At 33.5% G+C, this 9,087-nt stretch overlaps 1 long non-coding RNA gene across 1 annotated transcript; it reads right to left on the bottom strand.

Annotated features, from left to right (window-relative positions):
- Positions 1-1,985: 1,985 nt before the first annotated feature.
- Positions 1,986-3,187, bottom strand: LOC141402345 (uncharacterized). Its single transcript, XR_012412601.1, has 3 exons — positions 3,108-3,187; positions 2,112-2,290; positions 1,986-2,046 (listed from the first exon to the last, which is right to left on the bottom strand). It is a non-coding gene; the product is annotated as an uncharacterized lncRNA (long non-coding RNA).
- Positions 3,188-9,087: the final 5,900 nt, after the last annotated feature.

Here is a 9,087-nt window from a genome sequence, read left to right as displayed (position 1 = left end):
ATTTATTTTACAGTTTTCAAACCCTGGGTACTTATAAAAATCTATATTCGACCTTGACACTTTATGACTTGAGAGGTTAATGCTCTATTTCGTGACTCTTATACTATTTGCACATATTGTTGAACCCATGTCCAGGATGCCAATCTAATTACATGTGTGAAATATGACAATTGTTTTATGACGAAGACTCAGCACAATCACTTGCTAAAATATATTTGAAAATATCATTTTAATTTAACCTTGACCCTCGCAAATGCACTCCTATCTGTTCACCAGCCTTCGTGACTAAAAATAAAAATATTCGAATTAGATAATTGCCAGAATTTAATTACTTCCATTTTGGAGTGTCGTCATGCCGCTAATGTAAATCTTATTTAAAATGTGTCAAAATATTGAAAAAAAAATGAAAATTGTCTTGTTTAAATGAAAACATCTGCTTCGAGGTGTCAATGCGTTTCTAATTTTAAAATAATTACATTTCAATTAAACAGATTTTTATAAATTATTAATGATGCGACAGAGAGGATGTCTGGATTAGAGCCGGTAATTAAACAAATGCACAGTAATAAACAAATTGTATTCATTCATTTACTTTATTATTTATTCTATAGAAATTTTGTTGGATTTTTTAAAAACGTTATTTTACGTATAAAGTTCAATAATAATTTTACTTGAAATTTTACTAGCAAAGTGCCCGCTACTTCTTATGCAGAAGGGATATAAAATAAACAATGTTTAATATGGAAATGGCGAACACTTAAAATGATGTTGTACTAATACATATTTCAATTGATGTTTATTTTTTTAAAAACACCCAGCAAAAAAAGTCCTCCCAAAATCATGGGTTTTGTAAGGGATTTTTGGCAGCCGTAACTACTCGCAAACCCCCTTTCTTCCCCATTATTTTTACAAGGGCATGTCGCACTCAGTTTGTATTTATTTTATGACCACTAGAATAACTAGTTGAAAAGTAAGTTGAAAAAAATTCTATTTTTAGAAAAGTTGATGTAGAGATTTTTTTTAATTTCATCACACTTCTTACTTTTATTTTACTTTATTTTATTTCGCTCGCTGTGCGAGTTGAACACACGAACCCTCTGATTTCTAGCCAAAGACACTACATACTATGCCACGCACACACGCAGAGAAAAATGTTTGATATTTGTTTGATCCAACAATATTCCAAGAGAAAATATATATTGTTAACATATTGTTGGATTCCTTATGTAGTATTGTCAATCCAACAATCGTTATTGTCAGACTGGACTATATTATGTGTTCTAAATATAAATATGTATTGTCACTTTGACACTATAACGCTTTGGACCAAACATGTAAGTACGATAGTTTTGGTTAGAGGTAACAATATATGTTGTTACAATTCACAATAGTTTTGGTCCAAGTGGACAATAAATATTGTTAGAACTTACATTTGTTTTGGTCAGAATTAACAATATTTATTGTTGCAATTTACAATAGTTTTGGTCAGAATAGACAATAAATATTGTTAGAACTTACAATAGTTTTGGTCAGAAGTAACAATATTTATTGTTGCAATTAACAATAGTTTTTGTCAAAATGGACAATAAATATTGTTAGAACTTACAATATTTTCGGTCAGAAGTAACAATATTTATTTTTGCAATTCACAATAGTTTTAGTCAAAATGGACAACAAATATTGTTAGAACTTACAATAGTTTCGGTCAGAAGTAACAATATTTATTTTTGCAATTCACAATAGTTTTGGTCACAAGTAACAATACTTATTGTTGCAATACGAAATGGTTGGAATAAAAATTGCATACCTACCTTTTTAATGTGTTACATTTAAAAAAATATAAAAAGTTTCATTTTATTATTTATTTCATATATGCTTTTTAAAAATTTTAAATAAACCTGATATGAGATAATTTTAATTTCAATTGACGCTAATTTTATTTATTTAACAAAGATTGATGTGCAAATAAAGCATGTTGGTAAACTATTTATTGTGATTTATTCGGTCAGGAAAATTGTGAATCCAAGTCGATAGTACAATTTGAAGCTAACTAAAAAAAGAAAATATGTTAGAAATATCGCTTAGTAAAAGTACAAAAAGAAGATACTTACTAATTAATTTTATGCCCAAAACAATATCGGTTGAAGAAATGTATTGTTGCACCAAATTACTAAATATAACTGGTTTAGAGAGTATTCTTATTAAAAATGTCCACTTCAGCTGTCGTTGATTAGTTTTATGTTTTCTTAACTAAATTTAAAAAGTCTGCAGCAAAACACTCCTTAACCCGCTAAATAAAAAAATAGCATCACGAAGTTAGTTAAAAACAGACACACAAAACTACGCAATAAAATACAAGTATCAGCAATAGTCTTTTCTTTGGTTTTAATTGAGCATGCATTGCAAAAATTATTAGACTATTGCAACGCGCTCTTTATATTTTAAATTAAAATAGAATTCCGACAATTCGTTCACAAAAACTCAAATTTAGGAAAAAAACTATTTCTATTTTCTCTTCGTATAATAAGTTTCAACCACCTTTTTTGTTTTTAGCTCTCCACAAAACACACACACACATAACATCTTACATACGATAGTAGAAGAAGAGATTCAAAAGAGGTGGTGTCAAACAACAATGAAAAATAGTATTGGTAAACATGGACAATAAATATTGTTAGAATTCAGAACAGTTGAGGTAAAATTATCTATATTTACAATAGTTTTGGTCAAAACTACAAACGAGTGTTGTAAACATTATTCAGTACAAAAAGAACCCAAAAGGGATCGACGTTTTCAAGAAAATTTAATTTATTGTGTCAAAGATGTATCAATTATCGGAATTCTTCTTTAATATCTCCTTGCAACGCAAATTCTGCTTCAACCACCACTTTTATATTTACTTCACAAAAACACATGAGAAAACCAAAAACAAAACAAAAACTACATGGCAAAAGTAGATAACGCCATAAAAAAAGAAAACACCGACAGTTTTAAAATAATAGAGAATTCAATAGATTTAATAATGTATGACACTTTTATTTTTAGATTTTTTTGCATTTTTGTCTTGGAATGTTGTTTTTCTGAGTTTATAATCACTAATGTTTTACATTTTTTGATCCACTTTCTTTGACTGCCAAACAAAAACTAATTAGGGACAAAGAATGCGCAAACACAAATAACTTCACCGGCTGCCACACATAAACTGAAGAGAGCAAAACAAGAATGCAGCGACTAGAATCCAGAGCAAATACTCAACAAGTTAACGGGAGAGAGTATAGTCAAAAATATGTATTTTTGAACTAATAATAGACATTTTCAATCCAAAATTGTGTATCTACTGAAAAAACAAAATAACAATACGTATTTAAAACTACAACAAAAGCGATTTTTTTAAAAGACAATATTTTTTGTAAAAATTCTAGATTATGATAGTTCCTACCAATCGGTATTGTTAATGATTTTTACAATATTGCGGAATTCCGAAAGTTGTTTTTGTTTTTTATGTTTGGAGCAAAAGATTGTATTTTTGGATTTGCAATGCAATGCTTGAACAAAACAAATACAATTTTGGAACAAAAATTGATATTTTTGTTCCAACAAAAGCGAAAAATATTTTTTCTCTGCGTGCACGAACATTAAGGGTTGCTTAAGAACTTAAATATGCAGTGCACATGTGCACCACGAACTGTTATATTTTAATTAAAAAAACTCGCGTGCCGACAGTGAGCGTTGAACACACAACCCTAGGATTTATAGTCGGACACACACTCACTGTGCCACCGTCCTCATTACTTAGTGAGGAGCAAAGTAAGTAGGTTTGCCTTGTAATTTTTTTAAGAAGTATCCCATTACTATTCAGATTACTTGTAATGGGAAAAGAAGCTTGTTTACATTACTTTGTAATGGGTTACGTAATGACTAATGGATCCGAATTTTTGCTGGGCAGTTTAGTTATATTTAAAAAAATCAGCCGTATCTCACCCCTACACATCAAAAGGTTTTGTCACGGAGTGATAGCGTTCAGAGCCAAACTCCTTACTTTCAAAGGCAGCGCTAAGCACAACAAAATGGGCAAATACCCATTGTTGTTGTAAAAAAATGCATTTGAATGAAGAACAAGTAAAAAAGTATCAGTCGGCTTTTCCGGCAGAGATATACCCTCAGCCTGTGTGGATTGAAATATCTTTTTTTTTTCAAAAAAAAAACGTATGTATTCAGGGGGGGTTTTCAAAATTTTGGGCGCATGAAACGACAAAAGTATTGATAGGATTAAAGCTAAAAAATTGCGGAAATAACGACAGATAGGGCTTTTTTTATCACACTAGCCTACGAAAAACATAATATCGCTGTAAACAGGGCAACTAGGAAAACCTTCGGTAAAAATGTCCAAAGGATCCTCGAACACACCCTTAACCACACAAAAATGTTGAACATTTGTGTGGGTGGTAACACAAGGATTGGACAGATAGGGCCCAAATTTGAACATAAACTAAGTTTCGACAATATTTAAAGATCCAAAGTTTGGATCTAATGGGTTGCTGCGTCTATGAGAAATCGCGCGTAACATTTTAGCGAATATTTTCGTACTTTTGTGGGGGAGGTATCGGAAGGAGTGGACCTATAAGCACCACCTTCGAGTTTCATCTAATATTCAAAGAAATATTATAACATCCAAAGTGTGGACGAACGCAGTTTTCGGTTCGAGCACTCCAGCCACTACATATGGTGCCATAGGGTTTTTTACAACATTTGGGCTGTTTCCTCAAGAAGTATGGACTTATACCTGAAAAAAACTTTTACTGTTGTAATTGAGGCAGCAGATGCAAATTGCTTCAACAAAAAACAAAGTGATTCGAGAGCAGGTCTTAAAGTGAATTTATCCAAAATTTTGTTTGGGAGGTATCCGAAGGAGTGGACAAATATAGTCCATATTCGAACGTGATATATATCTGGTAGATATATTAGGATGTGTAAAGTATTGACCAAATCGGTCGCTCCCATCAAGAGTTATCGTGCGCACAATTTGTCCAACATTTTTGAGATTTTGTGGGGCAGGTACCTGAAGGAGTGGAGCGATATGGCTTATCTTTGAACTTAAACTAAGTTTGCACAAAATATTACGAAGGCCGCATTTTGGACCGAATCGGGAGATCTGTTCGTGAGTTATTTTGCGCTCCAACCACTACACACGGCGTCATAGGGGTTTTTGTACCTTTCAGGCTATTTACTCAGGAAGTATGGACTTGCCCCTGATGAAACTTGTACCGTCGTATGGGGGCCAGCGAATACAAGTTGCTACAACAAAAATCTCGTCGATTCGAGAACAGGTCCTAAACTGAACTTTTCCTAAATTTTGTGTGGGAGGTACCTGAAGGAGTGGACCGATTTAGTTCATATTGGAAGCTCATCTAAGTCTGGTAGAAATTTCTCGATGTGCAAAGCATGGACCAAATCGGTTACTTCCTTTAGGAGTTATCGTGTGCACAAATCCGAACATTTCCAAACTTTTGTGGGGGAGGTACCGGAAGGAGTGGACCAATATAACACTCTTCGAACTTAAGCTAAGTTTGGACTAAATATTATCAGACAGACGGACCGACATGGCTAAATCAACTCCAAATTGTCTGAACACACATTTCGTCCAAACATAATTGGGGTCTAAAACCATTATTTCGATGAGGCACATTTTGCCCTTATGAAAGTGTATATACCCTCGTTAGCATAAATGCTGAGGGTATAAAAAGTCCGATGACAGAAAAGCCGCTTCACAGCCAATATGTCTAAAGAGCCTCTGTCAAAGGCGAAACATGCGTGTCACATAGTGGTGGTTGTGTGGGTTGGAATCTTCGGCTTTTCTTTTTCACTTACATCATTGGTCATTAAGCTCGATTCCAAGGAGAAATTAATTGCAAATTTTTATTAAAAATTATATTCGCCTTAAAGGCAAAATTTTCAAACAGAGAGCCATATTTTTGAATGAACATGAACAATATGAACATGTCATACATTTTAAGTGGGAATTTTTATAATCATTCTGATCTAATCCCTAAAGTTCATTCAACATTAGTGCTTCAAAGTTTAGTACTTTACGTACATCAGTAGAATTATTTAAAATTATATAATTCTAACTTTATTCCAACATCCGAGGTCAGTCAATTTTAGTACAATTTAGTCCTTTAGGTAGCCTTATAGCAGGTACTTTATTTCAAATTTCATAATTTGTTTGCATTAACTACTTGTGTTATCGATTATGCAATACCAATACGGTACCAAATTTAGTGCTCTTCGCATACCTGGATATAAGCTTCAAAAAATTACTTTCTGACCTAATATACCAACCGTGATTCTCATTTCCAGTTCTATCTGTTCCTCCAAAACCAATTATAGTACTATTTAGTACTTTACATATAAATACATAAGTACGAATTTCCGAAACCTTTGCCAAATACTTTAAAGTTCCAGCTAACCCTTTACACAGAAACAAATTGTACCAATTTCTGTACCATTTAGTACTTTTCATAGTGTGTATTTCCAAAGTCATCTCCCCACCACACCACCAGTGACTCTAAGGACAAATTATAGAATTCCAACTCTGTTCCTATACCCGATACCAAATTTAGAACAATTTAGTACATTTCGAATATTTATGGTACGTATTTCTTAAACCGCATTCATATGCCGACGCTACAACTCACCCTGACTCCAATAAAAAATTGAGTGTCATTTAGTAATTTTCGTATACTTATGGTACGTATTTTGACAACCACATATCTCAACCCTGCACTGACATTAATACCTAATAATAACAGTGAATTTACTCCAAATCTCATGATTCCAGCTCTATCTGTTCGTCCAATATCAAATTGTACCAAACTTAGTACCATTAAGGGCGCTTCGTACCCGTAAGTACGATTTTCCAAAACTACTTCAATCCTTCACTTTAACAATAACCTTAATTCCTAATAACAAAATTTCAGCGATATCCGTGCACTCAAATCGAAATTGTACCAGTTGGCAAATTTCGTATCCGAAAGAGCGTATTTCAAAAACTACCTCTATGTCTCAATCCTACACTCCAACAGTAGTCTTACCAAATTCCTGGATTCCAGCTCTAACCGTTCGCCCAAATCCAAATTGTACCAAATTTAGTACCACTTTGGATAAATTTCGTACCCATTAGTACGAATTTCCAAAACTAACTCAGTCCTACACTCCAACATTAATTTTAATTTCCAATTTCAGGATTCAAGCGCTATCTGTTTACCCAAATCTAAATTATAAATTATATTATATAAAAAATGACCTTCGCCTAATAGGCAAAATTTTCAAATATAAATTATACCAAATTGAGTACCATGTAGTACTGTTCGTACCCATAAGTACGAATTTCCAAAACTACCTTACACTCCAACAGGAATCAGAACTCTAAAGTTCAGGATTCCAGCTGCAGTTGTTCACCCAAATCCAAATTGTACCAAATTTAGTACCATTTAGTACTTTTCGTACCCATAAGTACGAATTTCCGAAACTACATCAATCCTATACTCTAACACTAATCTCAATTCCAACTTTCAGGATTCCAGCTTTATCCGCACACCCAAATCCCAATTTTACCAAATTTAGTACCATTTAGTACTTTTCGTACACTCATAGTTTTCCATAAATCCTTTGGTACATTTTTCTTACTCTTCGTTAGTGACCATCAGTCCAAATTTAAGTAATCCGTTCACCAAAATCCAAATTGTACTAAATGAAGTACCATTTTGTACTGTTCGTACCCATAAGTACACATTTCCAAAACTACCTAAATCCTGCAGTTCAACATTAATCTCAAATAAATCCAAATTGTAGCAATTTTTGTACCATTTAGTACTTTTCGTACCCATAATTCCCAAACCTACCTCAATCCTACACTCCAAAAGTTATCTTTATTCTAAATTTCAAGATTCCAGCTCTATTAATTTACCCAAATTCCTGTTGTACAAAATTTAGTACTATTTAGTACTTTTCGTACATATACGTACAAATTTCCAAACTACCTCCATATCTCAATCCTACGTTCCTAAAGTGAACCTAATAACCCTATTTCTCAACCTTGATTCTCATTCCAAATTTCTAGCTGTTAGCTCTATCCGTTCACATAATACAAAATCGTACAAAATTTAGTACATTTTAGAAATTTTCGTACACTTGTAGTTCGAATTTTTAAAAACCGTTCGGTACATTCATCCTATGTATATTCCATCAGTGACGCTCATTCCAAATTTCAGAATTCTAGCTCCACTGATTAGCCAAATACTAATAGTGCCATATGAAGTACCTTTTAATACTTTTCGTACCCTTCTAGTTCGAATTTCTAAAAACCCAGCGTTACCTGACCCCTTCGGACCAGCAGTGACCCTCACACAAAGTTTCAAGATTCTAGCTTCAACCCTTTAGCCTGGGTGTTGATTTTCAGTCAGTTAGTGAGTATAGATTAGAGCTGGCAAGCAATCGAAGGCACTATCGATAATATTGATTATTTTTTTAAAAATTCAATGTCGATAAATAGTTCACTCAATCGATATTATCGGATTAAAACCCCTAACCTAAAATTCATTGAAATAAATACAAATTTCGCAGTTTTTCGTTTTTGTGGATGTGAGAAAAAAGTCCGTAGTCACACGTACACATTTTTCGGAAAATTAAAATATATTATTGTGTAGTTTTTTTTTAGATGGGTGACGTAGGGGATGGAATATACCAAGCAACGGTCCTGACCGGTTTTAACATGACAAAGCCCAGGATTTATCTTGGTCCCTCTTTCATCCCAAGTGGACACTGACCTCCCAGTCGTGTCACCTGGGGAATTGCCTTTAACACCCGTTAAAGGTAGTGAGCTAACATGTGCTGCGCGTTCACCCATAAGTACGTTAAAAACTTGGGTTTGGGCGTCGGGTTAGTAACGCTCCCCTAGAAAAACAGCCTACTATGAAAAAACGAAAGAAAAGAAAAACAAACCCCTCTAAATTTGACGAACCCCGCAAACGTTTTAAGGACCAAGATCTGCGAATCTGCACCTGGAATGTTCGCACTCTTTATAGAGAA

The sequence above is a fragment of the Musca autumnalis genome, unplaced genomic scaffold (assembly GCF_047663935.1).
Source record: "Musca autumnalis isolate F117 unplaced genomic scaffold, ASM4766393v1 scaffold_4, whole genome shotgun sequence".
Taxonomy (NCBI): Eukaryota; Metazoa; Arthropoda; class Insecta; order Diptera; family Muscidae; genus Musca; species Musca autumnalis.
The sequence above is the reverse complement of the archived record's forward strand: the minus strand, read 5'-3'. Positions and strand labels throughout refer to the sequence as shown.